The sequence below is a fragment of the Scyliorhinus torazame genome, chromosome 1 (assembly GCF_047496885.1).
Source record: "Scyliorhinus torazame isolate Kashiwa2021f chromosome 1, sScyTor2.1, whole genome shotgun sequence".
Taxonomy (NCBI): domain Eukaryota; kingdom Metazoa; phylum Chordata; class Chondrichthyes; order Carcharhiniformes; family Scyliorhinidae; genus Scyliorhinus; species Scyliorhinus torazame.
In genome coordinates, this window is record NC_092707.1 from 120211806 (window position 1) to 120227710 (window position 15905).

The 15905-nt window shown below is 44.6% G+C and overlaps 1 protein-coding gene across 5 annotated transcripts in view; it reads left to right on the forward strand.

The window, feature by feature from the left end:
- ahdc1 (AT hook, DNA binding motif, containing 1) overlaps positions 1 to 15905 on the forward strand; it is a 296855-nt gene that overhangs the window by 260130 nt on the left and 20820 nt on the right. The gene's annotated exons all lie outside the window — the stretch shown is intronic.

Here is a 15905-nt window from a genome sequence, read left to right on the forward strand (position 1 = left end):
GTAAACCTTGAAGGATTGTATTTCCATATTCCAATTTAGGTTACAAATTTGTTCTCTTAAACAAAATCCTAAAATATGTGTATATGTTTTAATTATAATCTAATTATTTTTTCTTACTCCTTATGTGTAAGCACAGCCATCGTTTAGGATTTTGGATCAAAAAGTCTTGATTCGATCAAGTGTCCAACGCTCACCTAATGCTTGCAAAAACCAATCATCTTTGGTTATTTTGTCTTCCACAGCCACTGTCAACCACATTTCTGTTGCTTCCACAAATGAGGGGAAAAGCTGGGCCTAATTAACCTATGCCTTTGTATTCATTATTTAGCTTGTTTAACTTGATGTTTAACCCAAGATTTATGCTGTATTCTGGCTACAAAATCAGTGTCAGTTGTAAGAAGACCTTGCATGCTTTCAGTGATGACTACAATTGTGTATCTGAATGTTGTTATGTCTTACCTTGAAAATGAATTGCAAGGAAGATTTCAAACAGGATCACAGTGCTTATTTTCCCGTACTTATTCCTGGAAGAAAGAAACTGTTTTGCCACCCCCGCGCCCACCCCACCACCCCACCCTCCCCAGAACAAAAGTTGGGATTATGGAATTTAATTAAAATCCTCTTCCTCGGAGTTAAAGAAGGAAAATTGAGATTTTGTGATCATGACGCTTAATTTCACCACCAATTACTCTTACTGATTTGAAAGATAATGGGCCTAAAGTTTCATCAATTAAACATAAACAAAGGAGCTGAATTTCAACGGTGACGTTTAAGTAATTGTCCTTAACATCAAGCCAGAGTTTGATCAAGTTTGGCAACAAAGTGCTGTAGTAAAATTGAATCAGTGGAATCAGGCTGGGGAGGGAGAAGTATCTGCAGTCATACATAACAGAAAGGAAGATGGTTGTGTTGTTGAACTGCAATCATCTCAGCACCAGGATATCGCTGTAGTAGTTCCTCAGGGTGGTATCCTAAGCCCAACTTTAGCTGCTTAATAACCCTTCCTCCATCATAAAGTCAGAAATTTGAATGTTTGTTGCTGATTGTGCAGTATTTGGTTCCATTTACAACTCTTCAGATAATGAAGCAATCTGTGCCCACATATTACAAGACCTGAGCAACATTCAGGCTTGACTGATATGTGACAAGTGACACCAAAAGAGAAAATGCTGGAAAATCTCAGCAGGTCTGGCAGCATCTGTAGGGAGAGAAAAGAGCTGACGTTTCGAGTCCAGATGACCCTTTGTCAAAGCTGTGACAAGTGACATTTGTGCCCAAGTACCAGACAATAGCTAAGTGCATAAGAGAGACTCTATCTACCTCCCCTTGGCATTCAATGAAATTATCATTGCTGAATCTACCTTTATCAACATTCCAGAGAAGCCACCATTGGAAACTTAAGTGGACAAGCCACATAAGTACTATGGCCACTAGAGCAGGCCAGAAATTGTTCATTCTGCAAGTGACTCATCTCCTGACTCCCTGAAGCCTTTCACCATTGACAAGGCACAACTTAGGACAGTGGTGAAATATTTTCCACTTGTCTGGATGAGTGAAGCTCCAACAACATTCAAGAAGTTTAAAACTATCTAGAGAAAAGCAGCCTGTTTGATTAGTATGCCATCCAATACCTTCAACACTCATTCCCTCCACCACCGACGTGCAGTTGTAGCATTGTGTCCTTGTAACTGACAGTTCTCATTCCCAGAATCATTCTCATAAATCTTTTCTGCACCCTCTGCAATACTGTTGCATCATTCCTAAAATGTGATGCCCAGAATTGGAGACAATACTCTAGTTGCAACCACTCTTTTCCCCAACTACCATCTCAATTACTCACCCTTTATCAGATTAAGTTAGTTTATTTTCAACCTTGGTGTGATATTCAACCACAAGATAGTCTTCCAAACTTATGATTGGGCTATCACTATGAGTGCATATTTCCACCACCATACCATCACCCAATGTTGCCCAGTCTGAGCTCAAAATTCTCATTTGTGATGTTATTACCCCTAAACTTGACTCTTCCAAGGGCTTAACTCCCACAGTCTATCTGCCACAAACTTAAGGTCATCCAAAACTCTGCTGGCCATGCTTTAACCCATTTGTCTATCACCCCAGTGCTTACTGACCTACATTGACTCATTGTAAAGCAACACCTCTCCCTATCTCTAATCTCCTTCAGACCTACAACCTACCAATATATCTATCCTCCTTGAATTCTGACCTCTTGTGTATTCCCAATTTCAGTTGCTCCACCATTGGTGGCTGTGCCTCTAATTACCTAGGCTCCAAACTCTGGAATATCCTATTAAACCTCGCCATCTCTCTGGGTGGGATTTTGAATCCCTTTCCACCTGCAGGATCTTCTGGTTCTGCTAAAGTCAATCCTTCACAGCAGGTTCCCTGGCAGCGGGAAGGCAAGTCATGGCCCCTCCCCCCTGCATCCACCATGGGAACCCCTGCCATTGTGGGGGAGGGGGGAGGGGGGAGGGAATACCGCCTTCTGTTTTCCTTCATCCTTCAGGACACACTTTGAAAGCTATTTCTTTGACCAAGCATTTGGCCATCTGCCCCAATATCATCTTATGTAGCTTGATGTCAAATTGTACTTTCTCACCCTCCTGTAGAAGCGCATTGAGGTGGTTTATTAATTTAAAGACTAGAAACAAGCTGGTGTATCTAATTTAGTTTCACCAAAACAAAATTCTAACCTATTCAGACTGTCTTTTAGCTTAATGATTAATTAATGAAAGCAATAAAATTAATACAGAGGGATAGGACGTGGGGGTGCCATGTGGTTCGGAGAAGTAAAAAACTGAAAAGATTTCCATTAAGAAATGGGATCAATTGGGTTTGGGGAAAGAGTTTGCCAAGTTCTGATTGTGAAACAGATAATAAACTGGTAAATACGTGATGAGTAGCCTGAAATTGATCCAGAAACAAAGTGAATGAATCTGGGTCATGGAGAATACCCAATTTCTGATGGATATTCTTAATTTTATTTCTGGAAAGGGGGAAGAATTGAAATGGTGTTGAATTTGATCCCAAGTTGGTGTTCATTGTGCAATTTCTGGAATAAAATCTTGAGTATAATCGGAAGGAATATTTTGTTGTAGTTGGGACAAAATACTGAAGTGCAATGACCATTGGTAATTCTCTCAAACTGTTCCCATTTCTTTCCTCCCCCCACCTCATCCACCTCCTCTATGTTAGTATGCTAACCTTAGGCATTTAGGCGGAAGAATGTTACGCCGAAAAGTGAAGTACCTCTATTTTTTGAGATGTACAATTAACTTAAAAGAGAGTTTTTGAAACATTTCCTATTGATTAGAACAATAGAACGCTATTGGTTGGCAATGTACATTTATACTTCTTGTAACTCCTTTTTTGTGGATATTAAAAGTAGAATTTTGTGAATCCTCTTTTCCTTTTTTGTGAATCATGTAAACGTTCGATAGATCAAATCACAATGGCAGATAAACATGATTTTTCTGTGGATGATTTTGTGCTGTATAGTCTGTTGCAGTCAACAAGCAAGTCAGTCAGTTCAGACACGTGTAATAATGTTGGCTTTCACACTTCCCTAGCAATTATGTGCTTGCATTTGTTCCATGTTTGCAATCTCCCCTCAGTCAGAAAACTGAGAATTCGAACCACAATCCAATAACCTAAGCTCATAATTTAGCTTGACACATCAATTGCACTATTGAGTGGGTGCTGCATTGTCAGAGCGGATATATCAGGTTAGAAGTTAAAACAAGCCCCTCCACCCTCCCCACACCCCGCCGTTATCTATTCTCTTGGTGGACACGAAAGATCCCATGGAACCATTCAAAGTAGATAAGGCACAGTGGTTAACACTACTGCCTCACAGCGCCAGGGAGCCGAGTTCATTTCCGGCCTTGGGTGACTGTGTGGAGTTTGCACATTCTCCCTGTGTCTGGGTGTTTTTCCCCTGGGTGCTCTAGTTTCCTCCCACAGTCCAGATATGTGCAGGTTAGGTGGATTAACCATGACCAATGCGCCGGGTTACTGGGATAGGGCAGGGGAGTGGGCCTCGGTAGAGTGCTCTTTCGGAGGGCCGGTGCAGATTCAATTGGTTGAATGGCCTTCTGCACTGTGGGGATTCCAAGGTTTCTAAGGGGAACACAGCAGGGTAGGGGAACTTCATGACCTGCCAAAGTTACTACAACAATTTATCTCATTTCTGTTTTTAAGACCTTGTTAAATGCAAATTAGTTTCTGCATCCTGATGTGGAGATAAAAATACAATTGCATATCTTTACATCTGAAAGTATTCATGTATGTGACCCCCTCCAATTACTTTTCACTAATGTTGGTAATTTTTATTTTTCAATAACAGAAACAAGTCTGCTTTCTGGTAAATGGACAAGTGCCACCTTCAGACTGCAGTGTATTCACAATTCTCATATACTGAGGAGCCACCTGTTAGGCACTGCGATCGCACCCCACCCCCATATGAGAAATTTGATTTTGTATGCTGTGGAGCACATAGCGGCAGCTGGGTGGGCACACCCTCTCCTCAGTTGCCGTTCCTTCTCAGTTTCAGTTTATGCTTGCTATAAAGGAAAGAGAAATGTGTAGAATTGTGTTCTTTTCATTGTAGGTGGAATTCCCTGTATTCTGCCCCTGCTCAGTGCCCCACACTGTTTGCTATTGTATGGCTAGCACAGGTCAAGTCTCAGTCCATGTGCAGCACTAAAAATATTAGTTCTGTTCCTCGTTTATCCACCCTTATCCCTTAACTTGAATCCCTTGGTTTTATGCTCACAAACAATATGGCAGCTTCTCCGCCCCATTACTGTTTTGGCTGATTGCCGGCCTTTTTACTTTGCCATCATGGCAAAAATGTAGGTTATGTAAGCAGACCTAACTGCTTTCATCACATCCCTTGCTTAAATATAACCCTTAATTCCAATATATTGTTCACCAGAGCTCATGTTTTGAATCTTTTCCTAATAGTGGAAAATAGCATCAATTTGTTAGATTCTATTTCCAAATCAGGGCCATAAATAAATGCAAGTGGTTTAAAACAATTGTTACATGTGTGTTATTACCATGAAAAGCCGAGGACTTGCTTGCCAGCTCAGTGCTTGAACAAAAAACTGGAAGGGTGTCTGAGGAGGATCCCTCTTCCTCACAGTCAGCAGCTTTTAGAATGTCCCTCCCTCACCCCAAACTCTGTCCCGCTCTCTCCAACCATTCTGGTTTCCTCTGTGACCACAGTTCCCACTTCTGTCATTATCATACTGTCCTACACTATGCTGCCAATGTTTGGAGAATGTGTGTGTAAGAGATTGGTGGGGTGGTGGGTGGGAAAGTGGAGAATGGGAGGGCACCCTCCAACTGGAACTCCACTGTGTCCCTCAGCCCAAGCCCTCACGCTACCATCTGTATTGTCAAATCCTGGGTCTCTCCCAAAGTTGTCACAGCTAATGCCTACTGCTGAGAGAATGAAATGCATAATGCTGTTATATCCTGCAGTGAATAGGGCAGTAAGTTCAGATCACAAAAACACCTCCAGATAGTTTAAACACACATTAGTCCTGCCTAACTGCAGAACTCCTTTCATTTTACTGACAACAGCCCATGATTAGGATATCCCAACTTTAGGGCTCTCTCAGACACACACAATCTCCCAATCATTCTTCTGCTTTGAACTTCAGGATGAGCCATTTTGTGACTGCTGGACCCCTGAATCATTGCTACAAAACCTCAGAATCTCAATCACAGCCCTGCCAACAGCAACTTATTTATATATCATCTTTGACATATTGAAACATCTCAAGATGCTTACAGCATCATTACAAGAAGTCTTACAACACCAGGCATCATTATAAAACACGTATGACACTGAGCACAAGGAGACTTTAGGGCAGGTGATCCAAAGCCTGGTCAAAGAGGTCGGTTTTAAGGAGCGTTTTAAAGAAGGAAAGTGAAGTGGAGATGCGCAAGGAGAATATTCCAGAGCTTAGGGCTGAGGCAATTGAATGTGTGTCTATCAAGGGTGGAGTGATTATTATTTGGGATACACAAGCTGGAATTAGAGGAATGCTGATATCTTGAAGCTTCATGAGGCTGGAGGAGGTTACAACGCGAGACAGGGATGAGAGCTTTAAAATGAAGGCATTGCTTGACTGGCAGCTAGTGTGAGTCAGTGATACGGGGTGAAGGGGGATGGGACTTGTTGCAAGTTAAGACCAAGTAGAATTTTGCATGACCTAAAGTCTATGTAGGGTAGAATGTTGGAGAGCAGCCAGGAGAACTTTGGAGTAGTTGAGCCTTGAGACAACAAATGCAAGAGAGGGTTTCAACAGCAGATGAGCTGCGATGGGCGAAGTCAGGCAATGTTACGGAGGTGGAAATAGGCTGTCCTGGTAATGGCATGAATATGTTGTTGTAAGCTCATCTCAGTTACATGTGACACAAACTGCAAAACACAACCTTGAGTTAAGTTATTAATGCATGAGGTGTGGGCCAAGCTTCAGCAGCAGTGGGAAAGTACAAAGGGGAGGAGAAAAAAAGAGGGGTTCTCTTGGGATTGCACTGAAAGTTCGATTGGTCAAAATGTTTCTTTCCCATCCCACCACTACTGGGACCACCTACCTTTCTCCTGAAACTGAACTAGAGTCCTCACACCCATTGTAAATCTGAAGATTCCTGTACCCAATATCTACCAAATGGTTTGCCTCACCATTTTCTCCATAATCGTTCCCTATTCGCATCTAATGTCACCTCTCAGAATGGAGATACTAACTTGACATCTGCTTTTGTCGTTTAACCTTCTTTACTAAATCTAAACTCTCAACTTAACCATCAATTCACCATTACTTTTCCTCATACCCAGAGTACCATTCTTTCCCTTCTCCTTTGTGCCCAATGCTCTTGCACATCTCCACTTTTCACACATGTAACTTCACAAAATATCTGCAACACTACAATCCTCTTTCAAGTCAAAGCTCCAACTTGAAAACTAAGCATCTAACCTTTTGTTTTAGGACACGTCGTCTGTCAGATATTCCTGGTGTAAATATAATATTCTCCCAGCACACAAGTTCTGTGCATATTTTCATTCAATCTACAAATGAAATGCTTAATTTAAATATTGAAACTTGTGCAAATTACTGTCCACAAACCTACATACGTTATATGTACATCGCACTATACTATAGTTTATTTTAGATCCCATTCCATTTTTTCATAAGCCTCTGCAATTGTGTAAAATATATGATTTCTTATTTTTAATTACATTTTGATATCTATCTGTATAATAATCCTTTCCATTTTGTTAGCTTTATTGTCAATTTTCTATTTACCTACATTGTTCTATTTCAATAATAACTAAAATAGAGCAATTTAGAAATACATTTGCCATTGAATGTTATAATGCTCCAGTATTTATCGAAGAACACAGGGAGGATTTTCTAAATCCTTTCCACTTCTCCAGCCATGGCCGTGGGATACAATGGATCAGGAACCTTCCATTCCAAGCCTCGGCTTGTTTTGCATAGTTGGATATTTCTGCCAGAAATGACAACTACCTCCATAATTATGCACTGATGTCACACATTATACTTCTCATTATTAGCCCCTCAGCAATTCCGGATGCAAGTCAAGCCAGCATTCTAGTGGTGTCGAGCATTGCTTGAAGGCAATTTGAAGGCTGAAGGACCCACCTCAGTGACTAGGATTGACTTGATTTGATTCCCAAATATTCTCTGGTTCTTTCTGCCTCGGAGATGCAGTCACCAAGTCCAGCAGTGACTGTGATTTTTCTGCCCTCAGCTCTCCCTGACTTCCCTCACATTACCTCACCTACTGTCCATTCCCCCCCCCCCCCGATGCAGATAAAAGCACTGCTATGAATGCAAGAACATTTGCCTATGGCCGACCTTGAAATATTCACAAGGGTCAAGCAGTTGTCACTCAGATGGGTAGAGATTCCAAATGTCGAGTTCCACGGACATTGTTATTGAAGTGGAAAATCACAAGAAATGCGATCACAGAATTCAAAGCTGAAAATATCTAACATATATGCAATGCACTGCAATAAAAATTCAGTTTTATTTCTTAGAATAACCCTAATTCTTTATCTCGATCTATTCACACCTTGGCTAAGACTGCCTTTATCCACCTTAATGCAATTGCCTGACTCTGGCCTTGTCTTAGTTCATCTGCTGCTGAAAATTCTCATGAATGTCTTTGTTACTTCTAAACTTGACACTCGTGGATGACGCCCCCCCCTTCCATGCTTCTTAAACTTCAGCTAATCCAGAACACTGCTATTCCCTGTATCCTAACTCGCACCAAGTGTCATTTGTCCATCACCCCTGGTGTTCCCTGACCTATGTTGGCTTGGTCCGGTCAAGCAATTCCTTGATCTTTAATTTTTCATCTTATTTTCAAATTCCTCTGTGGCCTCCGCCCTAAGCTCTGGAGTTCGCTCTCTAAACCTTTCTACGTTCTATTTCTCTTTCTCTTTTAAGATGTTCCTGAACACTCACTCATTTAACCAAACTCTTGGTCATCTGCCCTTACACTGTATCCCTTGTGTAGCTCAGTGACAGATTTTGATTGATAATGCTCCTGTGATGCACCTTGGGTCATTTCACCATATTGTGCTAGATGAATGCAAGTTGCTGATATTGTAGGTTAATAAATGTATCCTCTGACTTACAGTGTGCAGTACTACTGGAGAATCACTGGTTAATTTATTGCAGGTAGCATACGGATCCTGAAACACTTTTCCAACACCTTAGATGTATAATATATTTGTCTCCCAAGAGTCTGTTCATTCAAGTGACCCCCATATATAACAGGGTCACATCAATCAACTGGAAGATCCCCTGACAGGAAGATCAGTGAATGGGGAAGGAGATCATGGTGCAGTTGGGTGAAGGGGAGCTCCTCAATAGCATGCTGTTTCTCTAATCTGGGACCTGAACAGTTAACCCCTGTGAGTAAATATCACATTTTCACAAAATAGTGTGAAAACACTCATGATATATCGTATGTTTTTTATTGGTGTGGAAAATGTAATAATTAAAAATTGAATGTTACTAACCTGTTTTGTTTTTGTTGGCACTTTGGATCACGTCAATTTTGAAGCTTCAAATGTTAGACCTTTTAGTTGCTGTGAAATGAAGAGTCTAAAGTTCTTGTTCCTTTTCACCAAACGCCATTTATTTAACTTCCACAGCCTCTGCACAAAACTCTTAACAACACGCCACCTGACAGAGGCCACCTGAAGCCCCTTTACATATCAGTGTCAATTAATGGATACTTAACATAAATGAGACAACTAATTGCAATGTCTCTTAACCCATTACGTAACAGTCTCCCCATCCTTGGAGAAAAAAAATAATTAGGTGAAAACAAAATTTCAAAACTCAAAAACACACGCATGATGTCCCGCCCTTTTTTTTTTAATTTGGACGAGAAAGAAAAAAAAAAAGTCACAGAAACAAGCGTCCTTCATTAACAATATCTAAAAGTTTCTGTGAATTCTCCCCTCTTTTCGTAAAACAGTCTGACAGTTGATAGCTCCTGTCGACCCATTTAATTTTTGTTATTTTTTTGTATCGGCTGGTAACGTGGAATGTGAGTGGCCTGAATGGGCTGGTAAAGAGGGCCCAAGTGTTCGCGCACTTAAAGGGACTGAAGGCAGACGTGGTCATGCTCCAGGAGACACATTTGAAGGTGGCGGGTCAGGTTAAGAAAGGGATGGGTAGGACAGGTATTCCATTCGGGGCTGGACGCGAAGAACAGAGGGGTGGCAATATTGGTGGTGAAGCGGGTGTCGTTTGAGGCCAAGAATATCGTAGTGGACAATGGAGGTCGATACGTGATGGTGAGCGGTAAGTTGCAGGGGACGTGGGTGGTATTGGTAAATGTATACGCCCCGAACTGGGATGATGCCGGATTCATGAAGCGCATGTTGGGGCGCATTCCGGACCTGGAGGTCGGAAGCTTGATGATGGGTGGGGATTTTAATACGGTGTTGGACCCAGCACTGGATCGCTCCAGATCTAGGACCGGAAAGAGGCCGGCGGCGGCCAAGGTGCTTAGGGGGTTTATGGATCAGATGGGGGGAGTGAACCTGTGGAGGTTTGCCAGGCCGCATGCCAGGGAATTTTCTTTTTTCTCCCACGTGCACAAAGCCTACTCCCGGATAGATTTTTTTGTTCTGGGCAGGGCGCTGATCCCGAAAGTGGAGGGAACGGAGTATTCGGCCATAGCCATTTCAGATCACGCCCCGCCCAGGGTGGAACTGGAGTTGGGAGAGGAGAGGGACCAACGCCCGTTGTGGCGGTTGGATGTGGGACTGCTGGCAGATGAGGCGGTGTGTGGGAGGGTGATGGGGTGTATCGAAAGGTACTTGGAGGCCAACGACAACGGGGAGGTGCGGGTGGGGGTGGTATGGGAGGTGGTGATCAGGGGAGAGCTAATCTCCATCAGGGCTCATAGGAAGTAGATAGAGGGCATGGAAAGGGAGAGGTTAGTGGGGGAGATTTTAAGAGTGGACAGGAGATACGCAGAGGCCCCTGAAGAGGGATTACTTAGGGAAAGACGACGTCTCCAGACGGAGTTTGACCTGTTGACCACAGGGAAGGCAGAGGCACAGTGGAGGAAAGTGCAGGGGTGACGTACGAGTATGGGGAGAAGGCGAGTCGGATGCTGGCACACCAGCTCCGTAAGAGGATGGCAGCGAGGAAATAGGTGGAGTCAAGGATGGAAGGGGAGCTACGGTGCGGAGTGCGACGAAAGTCAATGAGGCATTCAAGGCCTTCTATGAGGAGCTGTACAGATCCAAGCCCCCAGCGAGGGGATGAGACGATTCCTGGACCAACTGAGGTTCCCGGGGGTGGAGGAGCAGGAGGTGGCTGGTTTGGGGGCACAAATTGGGTTGGAGGAGCTGAGCAAAGGTCTGGGGAGTATGCAGGCAGGGAAGGCCACGGGACCGGACGGGTTCCCGGTTGAGTTCTACAGTAAGTACGTAGACCTGTTGGCCCCGCTGCTAGTGACGACTTTAATGAGGCGAGGGAGGGACCCTGCCCCCAACAATGTCGGAGGCGACAATGTCTTTGATCCTGAAGCGGGACAAGGACCCACTACAATGTGGGTCGTACAGGCCGATCTCGCTCCTCAACGTGGATGCTAAGTTGCTGGCAAAAGTGCTGGCTACGAGGATCGAGGACTGTGTCCCGGGGGTAATTCACGAGGACCAGACGGGATTTGTAAAGGGCAGGCAGCTAAACACCAATGTGCGGCGGCTCCTAAATGTGATAATGATGCCATCGGTGGAGGGAGAGGCGGAGATAGTGGCAGCTATGGGTGCGGAGAAGGCCTTTGACCGAGTAGAGTGGGAGTACCTCTGGGAAGTGCTGCGTAGGTTTGGGTTCGGGGGAGGATTTATTAGTTGGGTTAAGTTCCTTTACAGAGCCCCGGTGGCGAGTGTGGTTACGAATCGGCGGAGGTCAGAGTATTTCCGTCTGTACCGTGGGACGAGGCAGAGGTGCCCCCTGTCCCCCCTGTTGTTTGCATCAGCAATTGAACCCTTGGCCATGTCATTAAGGGTGTCTAGGAAATGGAGGGGGGGTGGTTCGAGGGGGAGAGGAGCATCGAGTGGCGCTTTATGCAGATGACCTGTTGCTGTATGTGGCGGATCCAATGGAGGGGATGGTGGAGGTCATGCAGACTCTAAGGGAATTTGGGGATTTTTCGGGCTATAAGCTTAATGTAGGGAAGAGTGAGCTCTTTGTAGTACAGGCAGGAGACCAAGAAAGGAGGATAGACGATCTACCGCTGAGGAGGGCGGAAAGGAGCTTTCGGTACCTGGGGACCCAAATAGCTAGGAGTTGGGGGGCCCTACATAAACTGAATCTGACGAGGCTGGTGGAGCAGATGGAGGAGGACTTCAAAAGATGGGACATGTTGCCGCTCTCGCTAGCGGGTAGAGTGCAGTCGGTCAAAATGGTGGACCTCCCGAGGTTTCTTTGTGTGTTTCAGTGCCTTCCCATCGTGATCACCAAGGCCTTTTTTAAGAGGGTAGGCAGGAGCATTATGGGGTTTGTGTGGGCGAATAAGACCCCGAGGGTAAGGAGAGGGTTTCTGGAGCGCAGTAGGGACCGAGGAGGGTTGGCGCTGCCAAATCTGGGGAGCTACTACTGGGCAGCAAATGTGACGATGATCCGTAAGTGGGTGATGGAGGGAGAGGGGGCGGCATGGAAGAGGTTGGAGATGGGGTCCTGCAAAGGAACGAGCCTGGGGGCGCTGGTGACGGCACTGCTGCCGATCTCGCCGACAAGGTACACCACGAGTCTGGTGGTGGCGGCAACGCTAAAGATCTGGGGCCAGTGGAGACAGCACAGGAGTGCAATGGGAGCCTCGGTGTGGCCCTTGATCGGGGTAACCATCGGTTTGTCCCGGGGAGGATGGACGGGGGGTTTCAGAGCTGGCATCGGGCGGGGATTAGAAGAATGGGGGACCTGTTCATTGATGGGACGTTTGCGAGCCTAGGGGCACTAGAGGAGAAGTTTGGGCTACCCCTGGGAAATGCTTTCAGATACATGCAGGCGAGGGCGTTTGTGAGGTGGCAGGTGAGGGAATTCCCGTTGCTCCCGGCACAGGAAATTCAAGACAGGGTGATCTTGGGCGTATGGGTTGGAGAGGGCAAGGTGTCGGCAATATACCAGGAGATGAAAGAAGAGGGGGAGGCGCTGGTGGAGGAGCTGAGGGGTAAATGGGAGGAGGAGCTGGGGGAGGAGATTAAGGAGGGGCTATGGGCTGATGCCCTAGGTCGGGTTAATTCCTCTTCCTTGTGTGCCAGGCTTAGCCTGATACAATTTAAGGTGGTTCACAGAGCGCACATGACCCGGGCAAGGCTGAGTAGGTTCTTTGGGGTAGAGGACAGATGTGGGAGGTGCTCAGGAAGTCCGGCGAACCATGTCCATATGTTTTGGTCATGCCCGGCACTGGAGGGGTTCTGGAGGGGAGTGACGGGAACAATATCTAAGGTGGTGAAAGCTCGGGTCAAGCCAAGCTGGGGGCTAGCAATATTTGGAGCAGTGGACGAGCCGGGAGTGCAGTAGGCGAAAGAGGCCGGCATTCTGGCCTTTGCGTCCCTAGTAGCCCGGCGAAGGATCTTGCTAATGTGGAAGAAGGTGAAGCTCCCTAGCGTGGAGGCCTGGATAAATGATATGGCAGGGTTTATCAAGTTGAAGAGGATAAAGTTTGCCTTGAGAGGGTCTGCGCAGGGGTTCTACAGGCGGTGGCAACCGTTCCTAGACTATCTCGCGGAGCGTTAGATAAAGGTCGGTCAGCAGCAGCAACCCGGGGGGGGGGGATGTCTTGCGAGGGGGGGGTGGGGTCTGTCTGGGGGGTATTTGAGCAAGATAATACATGAAGGATCTGGAAAACTGGCATATACGGGAGGAATCCAATGTACAAAGTTCTGTAACATATCGTTTTACCATGATATGTCTTGCTATGTGCGTTTTCTTTCTATTTGTTACGAGGGAGGGGGGTTGTTTGTAAGGGTGAAAAATTGTGTTAACAATTATAATAAATATATATATTTTTTAAATAGGTATATTACCCTAATCCCCAAATTTCTGTCAATCATATTTATATAAAAAGCCATATCCACCGCCTCTACAAGGCTTAACGTCTCAGCAGCCAAAGTGCTTTTTACCACTCTCCTTATTTTCTTTGTTTCCCACACAAGTGGGCAACATTTACCATTGTTCCCCAAAAGGAAAATTATAAAACCTCCTGCGCTTGAAACCCCATCACATAAATTTGCGTAGGACACATCACTATAAACAATGAGTTTCAAGTGCTTCCGGTCACCTAAAACCGGGAACTTCAAAACACACTCCTGCATTTTTAGTTTGGCCAACGCTTTATTTGCTCTTATTATGTCTTCCACTTTGGGATCATTCATTTTTGTACTCAATTCTAAGACATCAAAACTCACGTCCGGTCTAGTACGTCGACCTAACCAGTTCAGTTGCCCAATTAAACTTCGCAGTTGCTCTTTTTTTTATCTTTGAAACCATTGTGTCTTTTTGTGAAATTCGGCCACGACTAATTGCTATTGGGGTGATGCTTTCCAAATACGATTGCTGACGTAAAGTTGCCCTTAACTTAGTCTGTCCAATTTCCAGTCCAATATATTTAAATGCACCGGAAGCCTGACTTCCAACCCTGAATTCTTTCCTCAAACCAGAGATTACAATAGCTTCAAAATCACTAGTCCCACCCCACAAAAAATCATCGACATGCATCATAAAAATGCCAGAAAGATTTCCTTTATAGTGCCAGTAAAACATTGCAGGATCTGCTTTCAACTGGCAACAGCCTAACTGTAACAAAACTGCCCTTACTGAAAAATACCAGACTCTAGATGCATCATTTAATCCATATGCACATTTGTTCAACTTCCAGAGTACCCCTTCTGTGTTAGCTACTTCTTTAGGAGGACGGAGAAAAATGTCTCTCTGGAGCTGATGCCCCTGCAAAAAGGCAGCTTTTATATCTATAGATTTTCATTCCCATGCCTTTGTGGCTAATAGAGCCAAGAAGATCTTTAAAGTAACCTTTCCTGTTGTAGGTGAATCTACCCTTAAATCCTGATCTTCTAAGTTTTCTTCAAATCCCCTTGCCACGAGCCTGGCCTTTGCCTTATAAGTTCCATCCGGAAGAAACTCTTCCGTGCCAATCCATCTGTGGGATAGAGCTCTTTGTCCCCTATCCGGTACTTCCGTGTATACCCCAAATTCACTCCAACAATGCAATTCTTGCTGTTTAGCTTCTTTAATAACTTTTTCTTCTAATTTATTTGAAGCCACCAAAATCTCACGTGCCTGTAGGCTTCTACTCCTATTAGTATTCATAGTCTTACTCATGTTCCGAAATCTTGACAAACTTCGTCCCCTCTCCCGCCTTGATAAACTACGCCCCGCCTGGTATCTCGTTCTGTACTGCTACAGATCTTTCCCTTCTGTTGTGGGATGTCCTTTCAATAGTTCTCGACCTTTTCCTGCGGACCTGTTCACTATCCGATATACTATCTGAACTGGCACTGCGTTTCTGTGCTCTCCATTTTTGAACTTTGTTTTCCAAATCCATTGTCTTGACTCCCTCCCCTGAAATGCTGTACATTCGAGCAATGTTTATACTTTCCAGTGGCTTTCCCTGCTCTACTAATAACAGTTGCATCCTCCCATTGACTAGACCCTTCAGGCAAGTATGTCACTTTTGTACCAACTTTTGGCAGTTGCCCTTTCGGAAAAATGGCCTGTTTTAATTCATCAGAAGTGTTGCGTTCCTCCACAGAAACCCTGACTATATCAGTTAATTGGTCCTCATAGTTCTGTAACACATGCGTACCAGATGACTCTGGTTCCTCGTCATGTCTGTCTGCTCTGTCTAAATTTGAAAATTTGTAATCTGTTCCCATTATCCTTGATGAATGGGCCCTAACAGTTTGATTACCATGTTGCAAAATAATTGTTTTGCCATCTATGCCTATGATCATCCCTGGGCCTTTCCATTCATTAGAATTGTCTGTCTTATAGTATACCATGCCTCCTTGCTGAAAAACGGCATCTCATGGCCGTACGTTATGTCTTAAAGCTCTGTGAATTCTTTCAGAGACTTCTGCTTCCAAGAAAGCTTTTCTACTGCTATGTAATGCATTTTAATGTTCAGCAAAACCCGAGCTAATTGTAGTCCCCTCCCAAGCTGGAGGCTGGTTATCCAAAATGGACGGAATTTTAGGATTTCTACCAAATGCTAATTGATAAGGACTATAGCCCCCAACTATCTGCAATGAATTCTTTGCATGTACTGCCCATGCTAAAGCTGAATTTAGCCTG